Source organism: Cibotium barometz, chromosome 49, assembly GCF_041138505.1.
Source record: "Cibotium barometz isolate CiBa-2024 chromosome 49, ASM4113850v1, whole genome shotgun sequence".
NCBI lineage: Eukaryota > Viridiplantae > Streptophyta > Polypodiopsida > Cyatheales > Cibotiaceae > Cibotium > Cibotium barometz.
Genome location: NC_141094.1, coordinates 32,189,549 through 32,195,523, shown reverse-complemented (window position 1 = coordinate 32,195,523; position 5,975 = coordinate 32,189,549). Strand labels below are relative to the sequence as shown.

At 39.7% G+C, this 5,975-nt stretch overlaps 1 pseudogene across 1 annotated transcript; it reads right to left on the bottom strand.

Moving 5' to 3' along the window:
* Positions 1–2,494: 2,494 nt before the first annotated feature.
* Positions 2,495–4,606, bottom strand: LOC147610495 (3-ketoacyl-CoA synthase 13 pseudogene; annotated as a pseudogene). Its single transcript, XR_015264012.1, has one exon. The product of XR_015264012.1 is annotated as a 3-ketoacyl-CoA synthase 13 pseudogene (transcript).
* Between the last annotated feature and the right edge of the window lie 1,369 nt (positions 4,607–5,975).

Sequence of the window (5,975 nt, the reverse complement as noted above, 5' to 3'; positions counted from 1 at the left end):
TATTGTATTCAAAAGATAAAACTACATAACGAAAAAAAACGAGATATTTAACTATATAGTAGTGTTTTTTCGCTGCTATATATGTTGCTAAGTAATGATTTTTCACTATAAAAAGCGCTGGTGAGCAACGTGAAAACATTGCAGAGCACAACGACAAATCGCTGCTTAGCATTGTGAAAGCCCTCGATATTTTCCTTCCAAAAACGCTGCAAAAACGCTAATATGATCCCAATGTGTTGTAGTGCTCTCTCGTCCTCCCTCTCACCTATCCAATACATATTTTTGATTATGTAGATCCTTTCCCCACAAAAGAAGGTGTAGCATGTTTTCTAAATACATTGCAAATTTCATAGTTTTATCTATCTATTTGTGTGAATATATGAAATCTAAATCCATCAAGTAAATCATACAAATTAATATGTAGTTTAAGTGAATATATGTACTCTAAATCCATTAAACATCATATTAGAGAATTTGGAAAAATCCCAATTCCCATTTTCCAAGATTATAAAAAGGTGACCATGGTGAATCTTTTTAAGATTTTGTCAAAACCCCCTCATATGACATATCATTAGAAAGAGCTTAAATAGTAGGTTCTAAATACATATTCTTTGACAACTTTCGAGTTTGTATGCTTAAGACACACCAAAAAGTAGATTGAAAAGAAAATTTCCAAAGTCGGGGGATTTTCCCAAATTCTCCAATATGGTCTTATTATAGTATTCATACTACCTATATGTCTAGAACTATTTTTTGAACTGTTGTATCCTTTACAAGTAAATTTCATCCATGCCAAGTAAGACATAAATTCATAATGGAGCCCTCTGCTTCAATTGGAATAGAATCTCTGCATATTACTAATCAAGTCAATAGTTCAATCCCATAATGTGATAGTTGTGAGGCAACTGAAGAGGAATCCTACTCTATACAACCATTATGCTCTCAAAGGAATAGGCAGCACTTGGCATTCTCTATCTCAAAGGAATAGGTAGCACTTGGCATTCTCTATCATCTCAAAGGAATAGGCAGCACTTGGCATTCTCTATGGCTATGTTCACTCTCTCTCTCTCTCTCTCTCTCTCTCTCTCTCTCTCTCTCTCACACACACACACACACACACACACACATACACATACACACACACACACACACATAGAGGTCTATGCTTTGGCTATGCTCTCTCTTCTCTCTCTCTTTTTGTCTTGACATGAGTAGCCAATAGTAGCAAGCTGCTACCTGCTCTCTCTTCCTCTCTCTTATCTGTCCAGTACACTCTGACAATTGTGTACATCCTTTCCCCACAAAAGAAGGTGTAGCATGTTTTCTAGATACATTGCAAATTTCATAGTTTGATATGTCTATTTGCATGAGTATAATATGAACTCTAAATCCATCAAGTAAATCATGCAGACTAATATGTAGTTTAAGTGAATATATAAAATCTAAATCTATCAACAAGTAAATTATATAGATGAATACGTAGCTTAAGTGAATATACATACTCTAGATCCATTGTAGTATGCATGGTACCTATATGCGTAGAACTATTTTTTGAAGTATTGTATCCAACTAGCTTCTCTTCAATGCACATAGGACCTCTTATAGATTGGTCTAGGTTGTCATTGTCCATTTTCAATTCTGCCTCAAAGCTAGCCAAGTGTGTGATCAATTCTAGTTGCATTGCTGCTCTTGTGGAACTTAAGGTTTGCTAAGCACTGTGAATCTTATTTGACCCACTCTGATGTGAATTATAATGAGGCCACTTTCTTTTGTGCATCTGACTGTATAGTTTTTACAGCCTCAAGCTCTATCTTCAATGCTACATTTCTACTCTCAAGCTGTTGCTTCCAATTGGACATGATCATCTATTGCTCCTCAAATGCCCTTGTTTGAAGAAACCTTTTTTCCACCACCATCCCTATGCTCCAGACCTATGTTGGGGGTAATATCCTACTCCTCTTTTACATCTGAACTGTCTTGGCTGACTTCCCTCGAATCTCTATGCTGAGCAAAGTCATCCCATTCTACCTCTATCCCATGATTACATGGAACAAAGGCATGGGTGAGTATAATTGTGCCCACTTCATTATTCAATACTTTCATTTAGTGGTAGATCCTAGTGTGCAGCTACATGAACTCCTCCTTTCAGCAACCTTTCAAACTATTGATGTGATAGCCGCATCAGCTAATCTTATCTGTGTTGCCCCATGTGTCGATCATCCACTACTTCATTTATGGATATATATCAGGTTTAGCTCAAAGGAAGAAGTTCTAATTGAGTTTATTACCTGTGGGAATTGTCAAGCTAGAATAAACATAAGTTTAAATTTTCCCTTCAAGCCCTTTAATGCATAGAAGACCAACCAAAGTTCTTAGGGGTCGACATACTGCAGCACCTATTCCTTCATGCATTCAAACGAGATAGTGCATGTGAGAGAGAGAGAGAGAGAGAGAGAGAGAGAGAGAGAGAGCTAAATAGTACTTGGGTAGTCTATGCAATGGCAGCCTGTTTTATTTTCTTTTGAAGATACGAAATGTCACATTGAAAAGTGATGATTTTGAAGGATCAAAACAAGAGGCTCCTCCTCTTATAACACTTCAAATTCTTAGTTTGGGTACATACAAACGCTTCAATTTCTTAGTTTGGGTACAAACACTTCAATAATTTTGGGTACAAACACTTCAATAATTTCTTAGTTTGGGTACAAACACTTCAATAATTTTATCTCCACTTTAGGACCAAGATTCTTCTCCACAAACAGATTGACTGATCACACTATCAAAGCATATTTGGGGACTTAGAAGTCATGTGTTTTAGTAAATTTATTGAGACCAGTACCATAGTGTGTAATCATAAGATACGTAGTAGTAGACCAACAAAAGGATAACCTTTGATTATAACAACTACAGATCTTAGGTTAGAACTTAGCTCCCTAGATCTTAGGTTAGAACTTAGCTCCCTAGCTGCTTGGTTTGAGTCCTTTGTTCTTAATGAAGTCCATGAAGCTATGGACATGGGGAAGGTTAGGGAGGTCGTCTAGTACAGGGTAGCGGTGAATACAATCATGCCAAGGGTTTTGCCCTTCTAAGATGGGGCTATCCAGAGTCTTCAATACTCTCCACACTGCAGTATTGCACTTGAAGCCTGAGCCCAACCCAATTTGCCACACCTTATCACCTTTCTGAAGCCTCTTCTTAGCCTCACAATAGGCCAATACATACCATACCCCTGAGCTTGAAGTGTTGCCAAACCTGTGTAGAGACATTAGAGACGGCTCTATATCATATGCACTCAAGCTCAGGCTCTTGCCCACCCCTTCTATCACTGGCTTTCCACCTGGATGAATGCAGAAGTGATCAAAAGCTAGCTTGAAATTGGGCACATATGGCTTCACATCCTTCATCTTAAACACGTTACCCTTTATTACACTCAAACCAGCCTTACATAGCTCACCCAGAGGCAACACTCTTGGAGCCAATTTCTTTATATTGCTTCTAAGAGCATTGCCAGCCACGTTGAACAGTTGAGTACTCAATTGAGCTCCAGGCACACCATCTGCATCTTCTTTAACAGCTACAACCTTGTGGGCTTCATCTTGGGCTGCAGTATTCACCCTCACAAGATGCAGCAGCTCGAGCTTGGCTCTGCTCTTATCTTTCCTTCTGTTGGAGAGCAACAGGGCATTGCCAGCCGCCCGAAACAAGCAGTTAGTGACCATCATGGACCTCTCCTTGCCATCATAGAGACCTTGGAGCACTTCCGTGCTAGCTACTAATGCATATCTAGCTGCATGTTTATAAACTCTAAGCAAATCCTTAGCCAAATCAACAGAGATAAGGCCAGCGCTGCAGCCCATGCCACCAAGGTGGAATGTCTTCACATCAGGTCTCATGTTGAAGCAGTTGACGAGCATTGAAGTTAAGGAAGGGGTGGGGTTAAAGACGCCACTGTTAACGACTACAATATCAAGCTCCTGAGGCAGGACGCCGGTTTTCTTAAGCAATTCATCCACAGCGCCCGCAACAAGTGTGTGGGCTTGTTCATGTAAGTCTTGCATGCGCACGCGCCACCGGCCTCTCTCTAGACTGGCCCTTGGCACATATGCCTCCTCCCCTATGCCAGACTTCAAGAAGATCTTGGCTTGGAAAAGCATGTCCTTCTCCCCTATGGTGCCGATCTCCTGCAAGAAATACTGCAGCACCTCCAAGCTTGTCTTGTTCTCATCGTTGTACTTGGCACAACTGTAGTCAATCAGGTATACAGAGGTCTTCCTCACCAAGTAAACGTATAAAATCAGAGAGAGCAGCATGGCAAGCACTAGCGTTAGGGCTCCTAGGCTCCAATCTGCATGGTAGAGCTGCTGATCAATTATGTGCTGCAGGGCTTCCCGTAGAGAGGCAGAGGGGAAAATTTCGTGAGATAACATGGCTATGCAGTCACTGTGCGCGTGAGTGTGTGCGCGCGTGTGTGGGTGAGTGAGAGAGAGAGAGCGCTCTCAGTGAGGGATTTCGTGAGAACGAAGATCTAAAAGAGAGAGAGGGGGCTTGACAATGGTTATGGCAGGGATTGAAGGGTTGGCAAGGGATACTGTCCAGAAACCCTATGAAGCATAGAGTGGCTGAGGAGCAAGTCAATATATATGTATTGGATCATGGGGTGGTTGACCGGACACAATAGAGTGGCTGAGGAGCAAGTCAATATATATGTATTGGATCATGGGGTGGTTGACCGGACACGAAATAATTAGTAGTAAAAAAGTCAATATATATGTATTGGATCATGGGGTGGTTGTCCGGACACGAAATAATTAGTAGTAAAAAGAGTGACGCTAGAGCTGGTGGGGGGGGAACGTTTTGCATCGCTCAAACAAAAAAATTAAGCGCCCACTCCAAAAAAAAAATAGGTGTGTATATTTATTACATATTAACCACCATCGACAATTAAGGTACAAAGGAGAGGAGTCACGACAGAAAAGAGAAAACCTAGATTTTTAAAAAATAAGAGGAAAAAATCTTTTCGATTGCTATTATCTATCAGCATGTGATGTTGTCGTTTTTGACCCTTTGTATTCCGGCCTTCATTTTTGCGTTTCGTTTCTCAATGTCTTTTACATACCGCAGCAACGCGCAGGTTGAGCACTAGTTGAAACCCTTTTTTTAATATTTTCAATTCTAGATCTAGCCCCAAGAAATAACGGGCCCTTTTTGTTTTTTATTTTGCAATGTGCATTGTGCATATACATGAAAGAAACCATGATGTGGCCCCATAACTTAAAGCTCCTTACACTCCTATTTATCAGTGCCAACTTTTAACTTATTATTAATTAAGTTAACTTCATTTTGCCCATTAATATTTTCGAAGTTATTCGACTTTTAATTACTTTTTTTGGGGGGGGAGGGGGGGAGAGAAGGGACCCTGGGAACATGTTCTTTTTCTGCAAGAGGGGTTCGTTTTATTTTTTACATCACACATGTGTCAGTGTGCCTTAGGGGGTGAGTCGAATTGAACTCACGTGACCCGTATCACAAAGGAGTAATGCTCTATTGATAGGCTAGCCCCTACCAGAGAAAATGTTATAAGTTCTATTTCCACACTTTTTGAATTTTCAATATTACATATTTATTAATTGAATAGGGGCCTACAATGAGTAAAAAAAAGATATTCGATTAATTAATAAGGGAGACTTAGATAATTTTGTTAGTGTTGGTAAGGTTTGTAAACCTTACTATTAATTTTTCTTTAAAAAAATATTAAACGTTGCAAGCTGTTGAGGATGATCGATTGTGCTGCTCATCAATGAGACTATTTCCAAGTTGTGATTAATGCTAAATCAATAATTATTCAAGTGGAACGTTCAAGAACTTTAGTAAAGACCTTAGAAATATTGGGTTATTTGCCTTTGAATGATAGCAACACTGTTTTGTTCTCATAATGGGTGGCCTCTTTTTAGCATGAAGGAGCCCATCGGCAATAA